Source organism: Oncorhynchus clarkii, chromosome 3, assembly GCF_045791955.1.
Source record: "Oncorhynchus clarkii lewisi isolate Uvic-CL-2024 chromosome 3, UVic_Ocla_1.0, whole genome shotgun sequence".
Taxonomy (NCBI): Eukaryota; Metazoa; Chordata; class Actinopteri; order Salmoniformes; family Salmonidae; genus Oncorhynchus; species Oncorhynchus clarkii.
Window position 1 is genome coordinate 20,907,078 of NC_092149.1, and position 22,534 is coordinate 20,929,611.

The 22,534-nt window shown below is 46.4% G+C and overlaps 1 protein-coding gene across 1 annotated transcript in view; it reads right to left on the bottom strand.

The window, feature by feature from the left end:
* LOC139390762 (glutamate receptor ionotropic, kainate 2) overlaps positions 1 to 22,534 on the bottom strand; it is a 224,874-nt gene that overhangs the window by 158,990 nt on the left and 43,350 nt on the right. The window lies entirely within an intron of this gene.

Here is a 22,534-nt window from a genome sequence, read left to right on the forward strand (position 1 = left end):
GAACCATTTCTCTTCTGTAAAGGAGGAGAGGAGAACAGGCCTATTCACAACCAGAGGGCGGAGAAAACAGCCTCTCTTCGCAATGAAGAGGCAGAAGTCTCCTCCTTCCTCTCCTCCTCCTCTTCTCCTTCCTCTCATTCATTCATATCCTCCTCCTCTCATCCTTCCTCTCCTCCTCCCTCTCCTCCTTCCTCTCCTCCTCCTTCTCCTCCTCCTCTCTCTCCTCATTTCTCTCCTCCTCTCTCTCCTCCTCTCTCTCCTCCTTCCTCTCCTCCTTCTTCTCCTCATCCCTTCCTCTCCTTCTCCCTCTCCCCCTCCTCTTCTCCTCCTTTTTCTCCTCCTCCCTCTCCTCCTTCCTCTCCTCCATCCTCTCCTCCTCCCTCTCATCCTCCTCTCCTCCTCCTCTCCTCCTTCCTCTCCTTCTTCCTCTCCTCCTCCTCTCCTTCTTCGGCTCCTCCTTCCTCTCCTCCTCCCTCTCCTCCTTCTTCTCTTCCTTCCTCTCCTCCTCCCTCTCCTCCTTCCTCTCCTCCTCCCTTCCTCTCCTTCTCCCTCTCCCCATTCCTCTCCTCCTCCTCTTCTCTATCCTCTAGGGAATTAATCTCAGCACATTTGTCATCTTGTTCAGAATTCATTTTCGGGTGAATTGCGGCCAGGACCCTACTCATTAATTTGAATATTTTGAAAGGTGAAGGGGAAAATTAACATGTGGAGTCTTTTTTTGTAAAGATATAAGGTATGGCTTTGGTAACGAATCTAGAATGAGCATTTTCCACTTCCTTTATGAAATTGTAGACGGTGTGTTTGAACGGAAAGAGCTGCAGAACACGTATTATAGATAATGAGAAACCAAAAGGGGAGCAAATCAAATTGACAGAAATTCTATTTTCTGGAAGGAGAAAACAGAAGCGTCAAGTGTGTGCTGAATTCTAATGTCAAGCTGAGATTGCTGAGATAGTGGAGAGAGCTCAGTGCAGTCAGCATATTGGTAACACAGGAAAATGGGAAGCTTGACTTTTTAAAACAAATCTCCCAACAGAAGTATAATTTGTCTCTGGCTGTTCTCAGGGACACACTGCTAGTGAACCTGGCCAAAGTGTGTGTGTGTGTGTGTGTGTGTGTTTGCATGTGTGATAGTGTGTGTATGATTCAACAATAATAACTCCATCATGTCTCCATGCAGGCAGCAGCATTCTCATTGGGCCGAGAAGGAACTATCTGTTTTTTTGAGACTTTGTGTCCCTATTGGCTTCCTAGTCCGGGCTGAGCAAGCGAATCGTCCACAGCTCAGCCACAAGGTCACAGCCAGGTGGGCTCCATGACAACGGCGGAGCCTTTATCAAATAGAACAGAGAGGTGGGCAGGGCCGAGCTTGTCTCATGGAAGGAAGAATCCAGAAGGTTCGAAGGTTTGCCTCCCAAATGACTCCCTATTCCCTTTATAGTGCACTACTATGACTATAGCCCACTCTATAGGGAATAGGGCCTCTAGTGAAAAGTAGTACACTATATATGGTATAGTGTGCATATTTGGGAGGCAGCCTATGAATCTTTGAGACAAAACAAAGGGTGATGGATGTGGTGGAACGAACAGGATAGCTGTCTCCGTAATGAGCATGTCCCATGTGATTCCCTGACCGGGACAGACTAGTAGTGACACGTTTAACCCCTTACCTACACACACACACTGCAGCTGAGTACACCAGATGTGCCACATGTATAGAAACTGATAGCTGCCTAACTGAGATGAATCCCCAATGGTATTTTCTATGTGTTTTAGACAGGCCTACTGGGCATGTGTGATCTTGCTCCTGCTCCCTCAGTCACCCCAGCACCATTTGTCAGATGCTATTTTCTCTGTAATTCAATGTATTGTGTATATTAATGCTGTTAAGGTGACACTGCCGTTGTGGTTTCAGGCTATGGTACGGTGAATAAGTACAGTGGGATTCTGGGTAATAGAATAATTTGAAGGTGATGTGTCTCAGATCTCTGGCTGTTACCACGGCGATCTCTGCTCTCTTCCTCCCCTCCCTCCCTCCCCTCCCTCTCCTCCCTCCCTCTCCTCCCTCCCTCTCTCCCCTCCCCTCCAGGGTCTAGTGAACATGTCTGCAGGTATGATGAACCATGAGATCCATTAAGGACCAGCTAATAGATTAAAAGACATTTCAAACTGTATCAAGGCTGTGTGAGAGAAGAGGAAGGTAGAGTACAACTCTCCCCTTGGGTGACTTGAGGGGATTCATCCCAGCAGATTCCTACATTACTTCATCTCTCATAGTACTGTATCATCATCACTGTATCCTTACAGCCTCCAGGAACATGGATCCACTGCTTGTACCAACACAACACTACTTGGAACCGTTCAGCACCATGGGGAACAGAGATATTGTCTGGGACTACTAGATTATTTACAACCAGCCATCTCCTTAAGCACTTAAGAGTCTATTCTGTGTCACAAATGGCACCCTATTCAGTTTATAGTGCACTACGTTTTAGTACACTACATGACCAAATGTATGTGGACACCACCAAAATCATGGGCATTAATATGGAGTTGGTCCGCCCTTTACTGCTATAACTGCCTCCATTCTTCTGGTAAGGCCTCCCAGTAGATGTTGAAACATTGCTGCGGGGACTAATTACTAGTCTGCAGCTAGAAATGATGTCAACCTGACATGCAAAGCCCGACAACTGCCGAAACACCTATTCTTTAAGTGTCACGTTCGTTGTAAGGAGGAGACCAAGGTGCAGCGTTGTATGCGTACATTCTTCTTTATTTAAGAATGAACACTGAACAAAACAAACTGTGACGCTAATGAGTAGTGCAGACAGGCAACTAAACATAGAACAAGACCCCACAAACACAAAATGGAATATGGCCACCTAAATATAATCCCCAATCAGAGACAACGATAAACAGCTGCCTCTGATTGGGAACCATATCAGGCCACCATAGACATATAAATACCTAGACATACAAAACCCCTAGACAATACAAAAACTGGCATACCCACCCTCGTCACACCCTGACCTAACCAAAATATAAAGAAGACAGAGATATTAAAGGTCAAAGCGTGACAATAAGAACATTTCTGAATGGTACTCTGAATATGCATTCTAACCACGAAAGACTCCAGGGAATCAGAGAGACGCTTGGATGAACTTTCCAACAGAAAGACGAACGATTCCAACAGAGATCATGACACTCTGAGCGTAAATATATATATTGATTGAAATGATTCCGAATGAGTGAGCGTTCATGTGCAAAGGATTAGCATTTAAATTAATATAATTATCAACTGTGTAGTGATCCCTTTTGTCTTTCCCGCCCTTCTCAGTCCACACCCACTTTCCTTTTGTCTTTCCCGCCCTTCTCAGTCCACACCCACTTTCCTTTTGTCTTTCCCGCCTTTCTCAGTCCACACCCACTTTCCTTTTGTCTTTCCCGCCCTTCTCAGTCCACACCCACTTCCCTTTTGTCTTTCCCGCCCTTCTCAGTCCACACCCACTTTCCTTTGTCCACCAAGCCGTCATATCAGCTTAGCCCACTAGGGAACCTCCCCTATCATTTCCTTGTAACCATATCTACTGTTTGTTTGTTTATTAATTTCTGTGATGATTTAGTTAGTTAGTAAATAAATGATGAAGACAATTGTATGGATGATTCATAGTGAAGACTGGGTTCGTGCAGATAACCAACAATTTACGACGTTTGGAATGAGACTAACGTGAGGTAAAGAATAATTAATTAATTAGAAGACTAATTGATCAGATATTTAAATATCTAAATAATAATATTTAAATATTAATCTGAAGATTTCCCTTGGAGCCCCGACTTCCTAGTTAATTACATTTACATGATTTGTTTAATCACGTCATAATAATTACAGAGAATTGATTTGATAAAATAACAGTCTTCACTTTAATGATGCCAAAGACACGACAATAGTTTGTTGGTGATGTGGACACCGAGGAACTTGAAACTCTCGACCCGCTCCACTACAGCCCCGTTAATGTGAATGAGGGCATGTTCGGCCCTCCTTTTCCTGTAGTCCACGATCATCTCCTTCGTCTTGCTCACTTTGAGAGAGAGGCTGTTGTCCTGTAATATTTTCAAAACTGTTATGGTTCCACAAATTCTGGTTATTTCCAGAAATACACAGTGGGTCACATGTTACCTGTCCTACAGAGCTTTGTACAGATAGAGACAGTTCTGTTGATCCCCCATGCATCATTAAACTAGAATTTGATTAAAACGTAAAACACACAATGAAAGCCGAATTCAATAAGTGATCAAAAAAGTATTTATGTGTGAGTGTTTTCATGTTTGAACATAACAGTCTGGCTCAGCCACAGAGAGAGAGCCTGGGAGGTCTGCTAGTAGGAAAATATGAAATAATAGCAACTCTACACAGAATAACTAAAAGGCCTGTGAAAATAAGTGGTGTCAGAAAAGTCTCTATAAATATTAGTGAAGGCTTTTTAAAAGCGGGTAATCACTTTCTCTTTGATGCATAATGTAGCTTATTTATTCAAACAGTCCTATGCGTTAGGAGAAAATTGCTCTGTTTGAGAGGGCTTTATATCTCTGGCTGCAGTTAGCTCAGAGACAAAGACGGTGTACTGGGGATAGGTGATGGGAGCTCTGCTACTGTGCTGTGCTTAGGGAGGTGTCTGTCTGTGTTAATGTGTGTGTGTGTGTGTGTATGTGTGTGTGTGTGTGTGTGTGTGTGTGTGTGTGTGTGTGTGTGTGTGTGTGTGTGTGTGTGTGTGTGTGTGTGTGTGTGTGTGTGTGTGTGGCTTTGTTCATGTGTGGGGGCTGCGCTGTTAATGGTGTCAGGGTGTTGGAGGGTACGGGAGGAAAGATGCATTTAACAGTCACATTACAGGGGCTAATTCACCAGCTCACAGCAGTACTGCTGCCTCTTATTAAACTGAACACTCTGGAGGACTGAGATCAACATCAGAGCACAGAAAACACACACACTCACACACAGATGCTCACACACACGCACACACACCAAACGCACACACACACTCAAACACAGGCACGCACGCACGCACGCACACCAAACACACACACGAACACCACACACACACACACACACACACACACACACACACATACACACACACACACACACATACCAAATGCACACACACAGGCACGCACGCACGCACACACACACTCACACACACTAAACGCGCACACACACACACACACACACACACACTAAGGATTAAGTCAAGTGTAGATGTTCATAAGTGAAACATTTTAATTATATTGGTCTCCCCATACAATACTGTAATGTCATATTAAATCTCACACAGTCCTATAAACCCATAATGTGGGGCCCATCAAGACACCCACACACACCACAACCAAACCCCTGCCTGGGTAGAGAACATCACCCTCACCCTCACCCACATACCACCACCCCTGCCTGGGTAGAGAACATCACCCTCACCCACACACCACAACCCCTGCCTGGGTAGAGAAACATCACCCTCACCCACACACCACAACCTCTGCCTGGGTAGAGAAACATCACCCTTACCCTCACCCACACACCACAACCCCTGCCTGGGTAGAGAAACATCACCCTTACCCTCACCCACACACCACAACCCCTGCCTGGGTAGAGAAACATCACCCTCACCCACACACCACAACCCCTGCCTGGGTAGAGAAACATCACCCTCACCCACACACCACAACTCCTGCCTGGGTAGAGAAAAATCACCCTCACCCACACACCACAACCCCTGCCTGGGTAGAGAAATCACCCTCACCCACACACCACAACCCCTGCCTGGGTAGAGAAACATCACCCTCACCCACACACCACAACCCCTGCCTGGGTATAGAAACATCACCCTCACCCACACACCACAACCCCTGCCTGGGTAGAGAAACATCACCCTCACCCACACACCACAACCCCTGCCTGGGTAGAGAATATCACCCTCACCCACACACCACAACCTCTGCCAGGGTTGATCACCTCACCTCACCCACACACACCACAACACCTTCCTGAGTAGAAAACCTCAACCACACAGCACAACCCCTGCCAGGGTTGATCACCTCACCTCACCTCACCCACACACACCACAACACCTGCCTGAGTAGAAAACCTCACCCACACACACCACAACACCTGCCTGAGTAGAAAACCTCACCCACACACACCACAACACCTGCCTGAGTAGAAAACCTCACCCACACACACCACAACACCTGCCTGGGTAGAAAACCTCACCCACACACACCATAACATGCACACATGCACACAAGCACACATGCACACACACAAAGAAAACAACACATTCTATAGACACATAAACCAGTCACAGCTAAAGAGACACACAGACCATCTAAGAGGAGCATGTGTGTGAAGATGAAGCAACACTGTTTTAGCTATGTGTAGTGCAGTGGGAGCAGGCAGTGGGAGCCTTGGCTGAATAATACTGTGTTATAGCACTATAGAAAACGCTCTCTGTGAATCATACTGGAATATAAACGTTTACTTTAATCAGAGCGAGTTAAGCCTGAGGGCTCAGCAATTCCATTTGGGGGGAGAAAGAGAGAAAGAGAGAGAGAGAGACAGAGACAGATAGAGAGAGAGATAGGGAGGGGAGAGAGAGGGGGAGAGAGAAAGGGAGAGACAGATAGAGAGAGACAGATAGAGAGAGACAGAGAGAGAGTTAGGGGGGAGAGAGAGGGAGAGACAGATAGAGAGGGAGAGAGAGAGAGAGAGAGAGAGGGAGAGAGAGAGAGAGAGAGAGAGAGAGAGAGAGAGAGAAAGAAAGATAGATAGAGAGACAGGGGGAGAGAGAGAGAGACAGAGAGAGAGGGAGGAGAAAGAGGGGGAGAGAGATAGAGAGAGGGAGAGAGACAGCTAGAGAGGGAGAGAGAGAGGGAGAGAGAGAGAGAGAAGAAGGGGAGCAGTGCTGCTCTGATGAGTCGAGGACAGATACTGTAGGAGAACGACAGGGCCAGGTGCCTGTGGACATAACACAAAAAAAGCAGCCAGCCCTCCACTCACCTTTCCTCTCCTCTCTCTAATCCACTCTCTCTCTTTACTCTCAGTGTAGCAGTACCTACAGTTGAAGTCGGAAGTTTACATACACTTAAGTTGGTGTCATTAAAACTTGTTTTTCAACCACTCCACAAATGTCTTGTTAACAAACTATAGTTTTGGCAAGTCGGTTAGGCCATCCACTTTGTGCATGACACAAGTAATTTTTACAACAATTTTTTACAGACAGATTATTTCACAAATATTTCACTGTATCACAATTCCAGTGGGTCAGAAGTTTACATACACTAAATTGACTGTGCCTTTAAACAGCTTGGAAAATTCCAGAAAATTATGTCATGGCTTGGGAAGTTTCTGATAGGCTAATTGACATCATTTGAGTCAATTGGAGGTGTACCTGTGGATGTATATCAAGACCTACCTTCAAACTCAGTGCCTCTTTACTTGACATCATGGTAAAATCAAAAGAAATCAGCCAAGACCTCAGAAAAAAATAGTAGACCTCCAAACGTCTGGTTCATCCTTGGGAGCAATTTCCAAATGCCTGAAGGTACCACGTTCATCTGTACAAACAATAGTACTTAAGTATAAACACCATTGTACCACAAAGTAATCAATCCCAGAACAACAGCAAAGGACCTTGTGAAGATGCTGGAGGAAACCGGTACAAAAGTAACTATATCCACAGTAAAACTAATCCTATTTCGACATCACCTAAAAGGCCGAAGCCACTGCTCCAAAGCCACCATAAAAAAGCCAGACTGTAGTTTACAACTGCACATGGGGACAAAGATCATACTTTTTGGAGAAATGTCCTCTGGTCTGATTAAATAAATATAGAATTGTTTGGCCATAATGACCATCATAATGTTTGGAGGACAAAGGGGGAGGCTTGCCAGCCGAAGAACACCATCCCAACCGTGAAGCACGGGGTTGGCAGCATCATGTTCTGGGGGTGCTTTGCTGCAGGAGGGACTGGTGCACTTAACAAAATAGATGGCATCATTAGGGAGGAAAATTATGTGGATATTCAAATGTACCTTTATTTAACCAGCTAAGTCAGTTAAGAACAAATTATTATGTTCAATGATGGCCTAGGAACAGTGGGTTAACTGCCTGTTCAGGGGCAGAACGACAGATTTGTACTTTGTCAACTCGGGGATTTGAACATGAAACCTTTCAGTTACTAGCCCAACGCTCTATCCACTAGGCTACCCTGCCACCCCTGGTACCCCATAGCAACATCTCAAGACATCAGTCAGGAAGTTAAAGCTTGGATGCAAATGGGTCTTCCAAATGGACAATGACCCAAAGCATTCTTCCAAAGTCAAGGACAACAAAGTCAAGGTATTGGAGTGGCCATCACAAAGAAGATTTGAGGGAAGAACTGAAAAAGCGTGTGCGAGCAACAATCCTACAAACCTGACTCAGTTACACCAGCTCTGTCAGGAGGAATGGGCCAAAATTCACCCAACTTATTGTGGGAAGCTTGTGGAAGGCTACCCGAAATGTTTGACCCAAGTTAAACAATTTAAAAGGCAATGCTTCCAAATACTAATTGAGTGTATGTAAACCTCTGACCCACTGGGAATGTGATGAAATAAATAAAAGCTGAAATAAATAATTCTCTCTACTATTATTTCACATTCTTAAAATAAAGTGGTGATCCTAACTGACCTAGGATAGGGAATTAAGACAGGGAATTACTAGGATTAAATGTCAGGAATTGTGAAAAACTGAGTTTAAATGTAGTTGGCTAAGGTGTATGTAAACGTCAGACTTCAACTGTATACCAAAACGGTACTAAAAATATGATTTTGACAAAATAATTTACGACACATCATAGAAAAGACTGCAGGTCTGCTCTTTTGGTGAATTATGCTTTGATGAAAATAAAAAGTATGTTTCCTATTTTTAAACCTCAGAATATTATTTATACACACTCACAGCCACCACAACTACTTCCCCACAAGGCCTGTGCCAGTCTCCCTCCCTACCGCTAAACAGGAATGGCTGATGGGATACTTGGCCATGTCATGTCTCCAGACTCCACCATATTCAAATCCACCATGTCCCACGATGCATTTTTAATATGGAGTAGATTCAAAAACTGGATTTAGAATCAGTGCCGTGGATTAATAATTCAACAAGGAACCAATTTCCCTCCAAATTGAAATAGACTGAGAATAGAGTCAGTCATGTCTCTGTACTGTAGTGTGGGTGGGGTTGGGGGAAGGAGGGATGGAGGGATGGCTGGAGGGAAGGTGGGCTGGTGAATGTAATTGTCTTCCATTTTTCATAACCAAGAGAACATGTTCGCTTCTGAGTGGATTTTACCGCTGGGCTTTTGAGGCCAGCGGAGGTTTCTGTCTCAAATGTTCCTCTCTGGATTTTCACTGGGTTTCATATATGGGAAGTATCTTGTACACAAGAAAAACACACATGCATGTACAGTAATTGTAAAAGACACAGGAGTAAATAGAGAAATCTCTCTCTCTCTCTCCCCCCCCCCCCCCTCTCTCTCTCTCTCTCTCTCACTCTCACAACTGTATTTATTATTTAGCCATTCTGCATCCCAAATCAGTTTAAAGTAGGCTCACAAGTATAGGTACATCCCAGTTGTATACCCCTCTTCCTATGTCCCATAGTTCACATCCATCATTCACGTGTTGCTGTGTTGACGTTGAATCAGAGCTACTGTGTCAGTCACAAGACCAGAAGGTTATAAGAACAGATCCCCTGTGGCCTAGACCTAATATCCCAGAGTTCATATCCATCCATCCCATGTTGCTATGTTGACATAACAGACAGGTAGCAGACCAGTACAGCCACTGTGTCAGTCACCAGACCAAAAGGTTATAGGTTCAGATCCCAGGAGGCCCAGTCAGGGGAAGAAGACAGAGAGTTCTTACTCATCCCAGTACTACCAGCCCACGCTGACTGAAGGAGAAATCCAATAAGCTAACTGAATAATTTAACCAATCTTGTCAGAATCTTTGTGCCAGTGTGACAGATTTACATTTTGTCAATACTTGAAGAAGTTAACTGTCAGTTGTGTTTAACAAACAGAGGAAATATAGAAGTTTCCTGTTCAGGGGTTTCTAGACAGAGCCCTGAGGGGGAGTCAGAGAGACAATGTCATCGACAACATGCAATTATAATCATTCAGGAAGTAATTACACTTCTGGACCATTTTATTGCCAATTCAACATCTTTTCTTGTTCTCCAGCCAGAGGAACTCCATTTAAGGTTACAGAACATTAACAACCCAAGCCTGCGGATAATATCAACATGACTGCAGTAGAGTGAGAGAGACAAGGCTGAGGTGTGTGTGTGTGTGTGTGTGTGTGTGTGTGTGTGTGTGTGTGTGTGTGTGTGTGTGTGTGTGTGTGTGTGTGTGTGTGTGTGTGTGTGTGTGTGTGTGTGTGTAGTGTGTGTGTGTGTGTGTGTAGTGTGTGTGTGTGTGTGTGTGTGTGTGTGCGAACTTACGTGCACCTGTGTGAGCTAGCGTGTGTGATGTGTGTGAGAGAGAGTTAGAAACAGAGAACGCAAGCAAGAAAGAAAGCTAAGAAGAAGTACGAGAGGAAGGGAGAACCCTTCTTTGGTCTCATGACCATTGGGGCTTTGATGCCAGGTTCTGAGCTTGCTTTCAAGTCGTGGTCTGAAGGTGTGAATAACTGTTACACACTTCATACACACACATTCAGCTCCACACAAATGGGCCGGGCCGTCTGAGTTCACACACACACACACACACACACACACACACACACACACACACACACACACACACACACACACACACACACACACACACACACACACACACACACACAGGAAGCATCTACCCTCATAATGATTAACTTGTCATACTCATTAGCCTTCCCTCTCGCCTGTCAACATCTGGAGTATTGCTTTAATTGATTCTGGGGCGGGCCAGGTGTCATCCAGCCAATCACAACAGACATAACAACAATAGCAGGACAGTAGCAGTAGAGAAATACATGTGTATATATCCAGTAGTCATGAGGTTATATCATATCCAGGCTGGGAAAGAGTAGTGTCCTGCCTCCTGTCAACGCTATAGGGCCCAGAGGGTATACTGGCCTCCCACCCTCACAACCAGTGATAGTTGACAGAGCCCAATCCCTCCAATCTTTACCACAGGACAGAGGGAGGGAGAGACAGGTCAGGGGATTTGTCTAGGAGTAGCCAGTGAAGAGCAGGGTTATTGGCACTGGGTGGGTATTGGCACTGGGTGGGTGCCCCTCCAGTACTGGAGCCTGGAGGGGGGAGGGACCAGTCAGATGGGTGAGGCAGGTGAGTAAGACCTTGTGACAGTGACAGCATGGTGGCAATGCAGAACAGCTGTGAGGTAGAGGGGGGGACATCTGTCCTTAGGGCAGGTTTCTGGAGAGATACAGACCAGCAGGTATACATGCAGCACATGTACAGGTCAGGATCTGATGATCGATGAGGTCAAAACTAATCTATATCATAACTTCTACATCAGAATAATCATCAGTATAAACCCAGGCAGAAAAAGAGAGAGAAAGCCAGGCACTCTCTCCACTCAGTGTTGTGAAAACAGGTGATTCTATCTGAGCAGTGCAGTAATCTGAATAAGTGGCACTTAATGATGAATGCTGTGGTTACACAACGCTACCATCCAGTGCTTTTCCAACCCACGGGCCACAACACAGTATCCACCACAACCCTCTCATAGACCTGCTAGCTATCAGAGCAAAGAACCCAATTTAGCATTACCACTGGTATCTCTCACACACTTGAAATCTGACTGCAGTAAACAGCCCTAAAGTCACCTGATCAAATTCACAGAACTCTCTTAGATGCAGGGACTGCCAAGAACTATGCTAATTTTCCAACTTCATTCAGCATTAAGTTTGAGGTAGATTACATACATCACATGTCTCTGTGTTCCAGGTAATACTACAGTTCTAACAGCATAAGGTAATACAGTAAGATACTATAGCGTAATGTTGAATATGTAAGCTGTCAATCTCTCTCTCTCTTTCTCTCTCTCTGGCCTTGTGTGCACAGTCCACAGCTTTGGGATGCATCCAAAATGGCACCCTATTCCCTATATAGTGCACTACTTTGACCAAAGCCGTATGGACCCTGGTCAAAAGTAATGCACTATATAGGGAAAAGGGTGCGATTTGGGACACACACCAGGTCTGGAATCCATGATTGACCTGTGTTGAGTATCAGAGCAGAAAACAGTGTGTTTGCCCAGTCATTTTAATGGGCCTTCTATACTGCCCTCATAATGTGCAGCCAGGCAGCCAGCCTCAGACTGGATGCCCCATAAAGGCTCCTGGAAAGACAGCCAGGATGGAGGCAGCAGGCAGGAGGCAGGATGAATAAACAAAGACAATCCCTACACACACATACACACAGACATGAAGGCAAACCCTACAGGTCCTCAATCAATACCAGCAGCATCAATATTCACCACCACTGCCCCTCTACCATCCTCTTCCTCCTGGTAACTAAGAATGAGAGAGGGCGTGCGTGTGCGTGTGCGTGTGTGTGAGAGTGCGTGTGTGTGTGTGTGTGTGTGAGTGCGTGAGTGCGTGCGTGCGTGCGTGCGCGCGTGCGTGCGTGTGTGTGTGTGTGTGTGTGTCTAGTCAAAAAATAGAACAGGGTCAAATCTACATTCAATATGGCATTGATTCTATTGTTGCTAATTTCTCATGGCTAGAGCTGGAGTAATTGGCTATTGCACCAGTTTGTTGCTACTTACTGTTGAAAAACAGCAGCAAATATAACCACCACTTCAAGTATTCTGTAATGGAAATAATATGTTCTCTTCCACTCCTGTCTAGAAAGCAAATGCTGTAATTAACAGAGGTTTTTTTAAACAGAAAAGCAACACGTCTTAGTTTTTACACCTCTGGCTTTGGCCAGAAGAATCACACAAACATATCTATAAAAGACAGAAGTTAACAGACAGACGCTCACAGACTCTCTCAAGTCATTACATTTTTTCATGGATTCAGTTTTTCCATTTCACAGATTTATTGTCTCTCCAAAAATAAAATGTTTTCTCATTTCTCTCTCCCCTATGAAAGACAAGGGGCCTGGTGAGATATGGGCCCAGTAACTAACTTACATTAAGGAGAGCTGAAGAAGCATTGCTCACTATAAAGCCTTTATGTGACTGTTACAGCATACATAGAAACATCCATAAACAGCGGTTAGCAGCAACGTCATAGATGTGACAATGCTGTGAAAGCAAAGCAGTTCTATCAGTTGAAATGCTACTCTAGGATCCCAGCGTTCATAAGCACTCAAACGCCTCCCTCACAAATGACCTAGATGACTATCTCATTTGTGTAGCTGGCTACAGTACAGTGATAGCACCAGCTATGTATGACTAATATGTTTTCCTCACCACAAGCACAGTTTTAGTTTTTCAGTTTGCGATATTAAAAGAGGAGCACTTTCAAAGAATGATGGACATTGGTTGCTTTTCATCAGTGTGGCCCATCTGAAACCTGAAGAGAATAGCAATCTGGTATGAGACTGACTGACTGAATGACTGGCTGGCTGACTGACTGAGCTGCATGGACTCAAGGCTGCTGTCTGTGTCTCCATCACACCTCCTCAAAACAGACAGAGAGATATAGGGACGGAGTGGAGGGAGGGAGGGAGACCACAAGAGAAGGAGAGGAGAGAGAGAGAAAGAGAGGTAGGGAGAGAGTGAGAGAGACAGAGAGAAAGATGGAGAGGGCGGGAATAAGAGAAAAAAAGAGAGAAAGAGACCAAGAGATGAAGAAAGTAGAGAAAAAGAGAGGCAGGGATATAGCTCTGTCTGCACGTTGGTAAAGTGGTGTTAGCAGGTGACAGATGGAGGCCTGGACACGGGGTTCTCACTCAGATGATCCTTTATTACGCTTTAACAACTGTGAGCGAGCGCTGCTAATTTCCTGCTGCCTGTGGCAATATCTTCCACTAACCCTCCTCCATTCCAGGACACTGACTAGGGAATCAAACTCATACTGCCTGCATTCCTAAATAGCGTAATTAACCCTCTGAGCTAAAGTTATGTAGGGTCTAGGCATCAGCTCTGGTTAACTCTCATGGTTACTCATCACATGACCAGCTGAAAGGATTGGTTGATTTCTATAGAATGAATGGTTCCATAAAGAGCTTTTATCAGTCCTCTCTCCCCCTCCACCCCTCCCTCTTCTCTAAATGAAACAGCTTGATTCCCTGAGCTCTAGTTGTCTGTGCGGCGGTGAAACTCTTTGCAGGTGTTTTACTATGCTGCTGTGAGGAGGAACAGAACACAGGCGTGTGTGTGTGTGTGTGTGTGTGTGTGTGTGTGTGTGTGTGTGTGTGTGTGTGTGTGTGTGTGTGTGTGTGTGTGTGTGTGTGTGTGTGTGTGCGTGTGTGTAGGCTCTCAATAGGCTTTATTCCTGAATTCCCACAGCTGTCATCAACCAAAGGAATAAATAATGATCCTCTCTTCCTCTCTCTCCCTCCATCTCTCTGACTTTTCTCCATACCATCCGTCTCCTCTTTATCCTCTCTCTCTCCCTCTCTCTCCCTCCATCTCTCTGACTTTTCTCCATACCATCCGTCTCCTCTTTATCCTCTCTCTCTCCCTCTCTCTCCCTCCATCTCTCTGACTTTTCTCCATACCATCCGTCTCCTCTTTATCCTCTCTCTCTCCCTCTCTCTCCCTCCATCTCTCTGACTTTTCTCCATACCATCCGTCTCCTCTTTATCCTCTCTCTCTCCCTCTCTCTCCCTCCATCTCTCTGACTTTTCTCCATACCATCCGTCTCCTCTTTATCCTCTCTCTCTCCCTCTCTCTCCCTCCATCTCTCTGACTTTTCTCCATACCATCCGTCTCCTCTTTATCCTCTCTCTCTCCCTCTCTCTCTCTCTCTCGCTCTCTCTTTCTCTCCCCCTCTCTCTCTCCCCCCCCCTCTCTCTCATATAACTGTATTTATTATTTAGTCAATCTGCATCCCAAATCAGTTTAAAAAGAGAGAGAGAGAGAGAGAGAATGTTAAAAGTGATGGGGAGAATGAGTGTGAGCTGAAGAGGCAGAGAGAGAGGGGGAGAGCGATGGAGAAAGAGTGAGAGGGGTAGTAATAACGGGAGAGAGAGAGAGAGAGAGAGAGAGAGAGAGAGAGAGAGAGAGAGAGAGAGAGAGAGAAAGAGCGAGAGAGAGAGAGAGAAAGAGAGAGCGAGAGAGAGAGAGGGAGAGAGAGAGAGAGAGAGAGAGAGAGAGAGAGAGAGAGAGAGAGAGAGAGAGAGAGAGAGAGAGAGAGGGGAGGGAGGGAGAGAGAGAGAGAGAGGGGTGGTGATAGAGGGAGAGATGGATAATGGAGGAAAGCATTAAAACATTAACGCATTAAAACAAGCTGTAGAGAAACCGTTATATTCTCGTTATACTGCTGGTGTGGGGCACAGTATGTCACAACCACTCACTTCAAGCCTAGGCCTGAACCAAAATGAAGAGTACCCATCAGCCCTCCTGTCTCTTTCAGCAGGAGGTTTCTCCATCAGCCAGAGCAGAAGAGAGGGACAACCAGAGAAGAGAAGACAGGAAAACAGCACTGAGAATCAGACCGTGCATCCATCCATCCCATTAGACTTTAGTTATCTACTCTGTTGAAAATAAGAGAGACCCTGGCTGATTCTATAGAACCTCAGGCCAGTTAGTTAGTCTGTGAAGGGTATGGCTCTGGTTCTATAGAACCTCAGGCCATGGCCAGTTAGTTAGTCTGTGAAAAGAATGGCTCTGGTTCTATAGAACCTCAGGCCAGTTAGTTAATCTGTGAAGGGAATGGCTCTGGTTCTATAGAACCTCAGGCCAGTTAGTTAGTCTGTGAAGGGAATGGCTCTGGTTCTATAGAACCTCAGGCCAGTTAGTTAGTCAGTGAAGAGAATGGTTCTGGTTCTATAGAATCTCAGGCCAGTTAGTTAGTCTGTGAAGGGAATGGCTCTGGTTCTATAGAACCTCAGGCCATGGCCAGTTAGTTAGTCTGTGAAGGGAATGGCTCTGGTTCTATAGAACCTCAGGCCATGGCCAGTTAGTTAGTCTGTGAAGGGAATGACTCTGGTTCTATAGAACCTCAGGCCATGGCCAGTTAGTTAGTCTGTGAAGGGAATGGCTCTGGTTCTATAGAACCTCAGGCCATGGCCAGTTAGTTAGTCTGTGAAGGGAATGGCTCTGGCCCTGACGCTTGGCCCTGCGCTACGCAGTAGCTTTAGATTAGAAGATGTGTTTACACAGACAGACAAACCGTACCTCCACATCCCATTCTCCCCCCTTCATCCCACTCCCTCCCTCTCACAAATCAATCAGTCGTCCGCACTCAAGGTCCCTCTTTGTCAAACCCAGCTTTTCACTCTGAAATGAGATCTGCCGTGTGGTGGGGCGATCAAACAGACAGCTGAGTACTAGGAGGAGAGAAGGAGAGAATGTCACACTCATGCCGCCGCCAGCAGCCAGGCCAGCAGCCAGGCCAGCAGCCAGGCCAGCAGCCAGGCCATCAGCCAGGCCAGCAGCCAGGCCAGCAGCCAGCAGCCAGGCCAGCAGCCAGGCCAGCCCTGCCACACATGGCCCTGCCTGCCACCGCAAACACTTTAAGGGTCAAAGAAGGCAAGGCTGTAACTCCATTAGATTATAGAATGGATGGCTTCGGATCGCCTGCCTGACACCTGCATAGTGTATTCTCAAATAGACCCTGGAGGGTAGGGGGTAGCGGAGAGAAGAGGACGAGAGAGAAGAAGAGGATGAGGGAGGGAGGGAAGAACATAGGGAAGGGAACAGGGGGAGGGAGGGAAGGGAACAGGGTGAAAGGAGAAAGACATCAGTAAATAGTAATTCATAAAGGAGAGGAGAGGTTGGAAAGGAGAGGTCTGTGCTTCAGGTCAGTCACTGCAAAGTGTGACCTCTCACTGAAAACTACAACACCCACCCATACGGAGCAGCAAGGAGAACTGCCCCTCCCTACCTTCAGGCTATGCTCAAACCCTACACCCCAACCTGAGCACTCCGTTCTGCCGCCTTTGGTCTCTTGGTCGTGTCATGACGTTGCCCTCTTTGGGTACACCATCCCCGTCTCCCTGCTCTCTCTGCTCCTTCAACCAGGCTGCTGTGGTCAGTGAGGTAGTAAATTCCTCAAAGAGATTATCTCCTCATGGACACAGTATAAGAGGCAGAGTGAATTTTCATAGAGAACAAAGGAATTTCTTGCACCTCACAGAACTTGAAGTACGAACAAATTTCATGTTCCGGAGAAAGTATAAAAGATCGGTGAAGAATCCAGCTACGAACTGGTCCGTTTGTTACAACTTGGGGAGCTCATGGGAGACGGTGCGGCCACATTACCATAACGCTGTTTATATAATAGCCTCAGATATGAGGTTTGAATCTAATTGTTGTATACGATGAATGAGTGAGTATGATACTGTTTGTAAAATTGTGTAATGTGATTTTGGACTGTTTAATGAAGGAAACTCCAATTCCATTTTGAGTTTAACTAAATCAGAGGACCGTCCATGAACCCAGTTGGGGTCAGGTATCCTGGGACAGCCCCTTTTCTGCATTTGTGAATAAAACCCCAATCTTGAGAATTCCTCAAGTAGACCATGTTTCTCTCAATCACAGGACAAAGGTTGTAGACCATTGCTGAATCTTTTAACCATACCACGTGGTTAAACTCTTAGACTATCGATACCGACAGAATAAGAACAAGTCTTTGATATTAATTACTAGTCTGCAGCTAGGAATTTGGTATCATTGAATGCGAAGAACGACAACCGCCGAAACATCCATTCTACAACAACATGAATGAATGTCTCTCTGAACCATCCACTATAACCACGACAGAGAGAGAGAGAGAAGAGCAATCTACAAAAGAAACAAAATTTTCAACAGCAATCAAGACGACACACTGAGCGTAAATATATATATTGATTGCAATTGTTCCCGAATGAGTGAGCGTTCATGTGTAAAGGATTAGCATTTCAATTGTTATAAATATTAACTCTGTAGTGACTTCTTAGTCGACCACTTTTGTCTAACAAGCCGCCATACCGGTTCAGCCCACTAGGGCACATTCTCCTATCATTTCTTGTAACCATATTTACTTTGTTTGTTTTGTTTATGCATTTCTGTGAATTACTTAGTTAGTAATAAATAAATGATTTAATACAATTTATGTATGGATGACTCATAGTGAAGACTGGGTTCGTGCAGATAACCAACCATTTACGACGTTTGGAATGAGACTAACGTGAGGTAAAGTAAATAATTCATTAATCAGAAGACTATTGATCAGATATGAAAATATCTGAAAAGTTATTTTAGGAAATGATAACTTTGTGATCTGCATATTTTCCTTGGTGCCCCTACTTCCTAGTTAATTACAGTTACATGATTAATCAGTTTGAACACGTAATACTAATTACAGAGAATCTTTGATAAAAACTAAGTCTTCATTTAATGATAGTAAAGACACGACAGTGGTCTCTCCCTGATGGGAGGTCAGCTCCCACTCAGCCTTACGGGAGGTCAGCTCCCACTCAGCACTACGGGAGGTCAGCTCCCACTCAGCCCGACGCGAGGTCAGCTCCCACTCAGCCCGACGCGAGGTCAGCTCCCACTCAGCCCTACGGGAGGTCAGCTCCCACTCAGCCCTAAGGGAGGTCAGCTCCCACTCAGCCCTAAGGGAGGTCAGCTCCCACTCAGCCCTACGGGAGGTCAGCTCCCACTCAGCCCGACGCAAGGTCAGCTCCCACTCAGCCCTACAGGAGGTCAGCTCCCACTCAGCCCTACGGGAGGTCAGCTCCCACTCAGCCCTAAGGGAGGTCATCTCCCACTCAGCCCTACGGGAGGTCAGCTCCCACTCAGCCCTAAGGGAGGTCAGCTCCCACTCAGCCCTAAGGGAGGTCAGCTCCCACTCAGCCCTACGGGAGGTCAGCTCCCACTCAGCCCGACGCAAGGTCAGCTCCCACTCAGCCCTACGGGAGGTCAGCTCCCACTCAGCCCTACGGGAGGTCAGCTCCCACTCAGCCCGACGCGAGGTCAGCTCCCACTCAGCCCTACGGGAGGTCAGCTCCCACTCAGCCCGACGCGAGGTCAGCTCCTACTCAGCCCTACGGGAGGTCAGCTCCCACTCAGCCCTACGGGAGGTCAGCTCCCACTCAGCCCGACGCGAGGTCAGCTCCCACTCAGCCCTACGGGAGGTCAGCTCCCACTCAGCCCTACGGGAGGTCAGCTCCCACTCAGCTTTACGGGAGGTCAGCTCCCACTCAGCCCTACGGGAGGTCAGCTCCCACTCAGCCCTACGGGAGGTCAGCTCCCACTCAGCCCTACGGGAGGTCAGCTCCTACTCAGCCCTACGGGAGGTCAGCTCCCACTCAGCCCTAATGGAGGTCAGCTCCCACTCAGCCCTAAGGAAGGTCAGCTCCCACTCAGCCCGACGCGAGGTCAGCTCCCACTCAGCCCTACGGGAGGTCAGCTCCCACTCAGCCCTACGGGAGGTCAGCTCCCACTCAGCCCTACGGGAGGTCAGCTCCCACTCAGCCCGACGCGAGGTCAGCTCCCACTCAGCCCTACGGGAGGTCAGCTCCCACTCAGCCCAACGCGAGGTCAGCTCCCACTCAGCCCTACGGGAGGTCAGCTCCCACTCAGCCCTACGGGAGGTCAGCTCCCACTCACCCCGACGCGAGGTCAGCTCCCACTCAGCCCTACGGGAGGTCAGCTCCCACTCAGCCCTACGGGAGGTCAGCTCCCACTCAGCCCTACGGGAGGTCAGCTCCCACTCAGCCCTAAGGGAGGTCAGCTCCTACTCAGCCATACGGGAGGTCAGCTCCCACTCAGCCCTACGGGAGGTCAGCTCCCACTCAGCCCGATGCGAGGTCAGCTCCCACTCAGCCCTACGGGAGGTCAGCTCCCACTCAGCCCTACGCGAGGTCAGCTCCCACTCACCCCGACGCGAGGTCAGCTCCCACTCAGCCCTACGGAAGGTCAGCTCCTACTCAGCCCTACGGGAGGTCAGCTCCCACTCAGCACTACGGGAGGACAGCTCCCACTCACCCCGATGTGAGGTCAGCTCCCACTCAGCACTACGGGAGGTCAGCTCCTACTCAGCCCTACGGGAGGTCAGCTCCCACTCAGCCCTACGGGAGATCAGCTCCCACTCAGCCCTACGGGAGGTCAGCTCCTACTCAGCCCTATGGGAGGTCAGCTCCCACTCAGCCCTACGGGAGGTCAGCTCCTACTCGGCCCAGTCCAAGTTCTTCTCTCACTACACACACTGCTACTCCAACACACATACAAACATTCATGCTTACATGCTTACTTACTTCATCATGTTCTACTTATTTCTTATTGTATATCTCGTGTGTTTTTGTTCTACCTTGTTATTTTTAGTATTACATTATTCTTGATTACTGCACTGTTGGCATTTCACTGTACTTGCCCATGTGACATTAAAACTTGAACTTTGAAACTCAATGGTGGAACCAGCTTCACATCTTCTCCAAAAAACATCTGAAACATTACCTCTTCAAACACTGTCTTAAATAAGACATCTCAGTCAGTCTTCTTCTGTCCATTTTTGCTTTTGTCTTTTCCTACTAGCTCTGACTTTGCTGATAAATTCTTTAATGCGGAAGAAAATGCATTTACTACGACTGTGACATGTGGTTGTCTCACCCAGCTATGTTAAGATGAATGCACTAACTGCAAGTCACTCTGGATAAGAGAGTCTGCTAAATGACTGAACTACAATTGCAATAGATCCAGACCTCAACACCAAACATCACACCCAGACAGACCCACAACACAGAACCAACCAGCTGATCACAATACTGACACCAAAAGACACCAGTCCCACCAAATGAAACAATGAAGCTTTAATAAAGCCCATTTGGAATGTAGTTTGACCCTGTATATAATAATGTATAATGTACATAATGTAATATGACGTTGCTTATAAATGATTGATGAGACCTCTATGCTATGCCTACAAAGACTATGAATTCTCTACAAAGCATGTATAAGTTGTTGTTTGTCTGAAGTGGGATTCACAAGACAACAAACCTCAATCTGTAAAGACTGTAGAGTGGTCCTGACTTCACCTTTGTCCAACAGACAGGAAATAATAAACAATAAACGTCCTTTAGCTTTAACAAGAAACACTGGTGGTGTAGTCAAACGTCCCCTGACAGACCTGACCCTGGAAGTAACATAGTTTGATATTCTATTATCCTGGTTGTTTTTCTATCCTTTTGTGTCTGCAGCTCCAAATGATGCCGGAGTAATCTGGTTTAACCACGGCTATCTGGGATCGATCGGATGGACCTGCACTAAAACATATTTTTCATCATATAGCTTGTTCTCCATCATCTTAGCAGGCATAGCGTGAAAAATATGTTTGGAACATCAAATCGCAAAATAAAATGGCAGTATCTAATTGCAACACATACTGTATTGAATCGTGAGAATCCCAAAACATATCCTATTGGCAGCTAATCTTGATAATATCGTATTGTGAGGTCCCTAGAAATTCCCAGCCCTAGAGGAGAGGGTTTAGAGATAGTTAGGGAGAAGCGGGAGATGGAGAAAGAGAGAGGGAGTGGTAGAGAGAGTGAAGACATACTCCCTCAGCCACACATGAGCACTCATCCAAAGCGGATCCTGACCCCGCAACACAAAAATACACTCAGAGAGGAGCCTGTCTATCTTCACTGTGACAACACAACAGAGCCATCCACATACATACAGCCTGTCTCCCACACACAGATCCACACACACCCTGCCTCACCCCCTGCCTCAGGAAAATAGACACGAGAGAATAAAGGAGTTCACAGTAAATCTATAAGTGATTTCCCAGACATGGGTTCAAATACTATTTGCAATCTTTCAAAAAAACTGAGTGTTTAGGTTTAGCCTGTCTGGAGTACCAGGTGGGCAGGGTTTGAACTATTGAGATGTTTTAATTGGTTCCAATACAACAGGCAACCTCAATCAAGCACAAATGATTTCAAATAGTATTTGAACCCAGGTCTGCCCCCTCCTCTTCCTCCTGATTTTATTTAGTTGTACAGAGTGTGCCCATGAATGGAAGCCATCCGTCAGCCATGAGCCCAGTGCTGGCTGCTGTTATTATGTGACATCAAGGTGAACTCCAGCTAGCTCTGTCAGGAATACGCCTATTAAACGCCTATTAAAAGAGAAAAGAGCCGGGGGCAACACGCCTGTTACCTTTTTTACAATGTTTCCACCAGAGAATTGGCTCGCATAGCATGGAGGGAGGGATCGGAGGTGGTAGAGCGAGTGGGAGCGAGACAGGAGAAGGGGGGAGCAGTTCTACAGTTGTATGATTCCCTAACCGGTCCTCTCTCTCCAGAACAAATGTTTTTTTGTGTACCATGGTGGCAGATCATAGATGTTTGTAGACATATACTGTATACTCAGTAACTGGCAGGATGTCA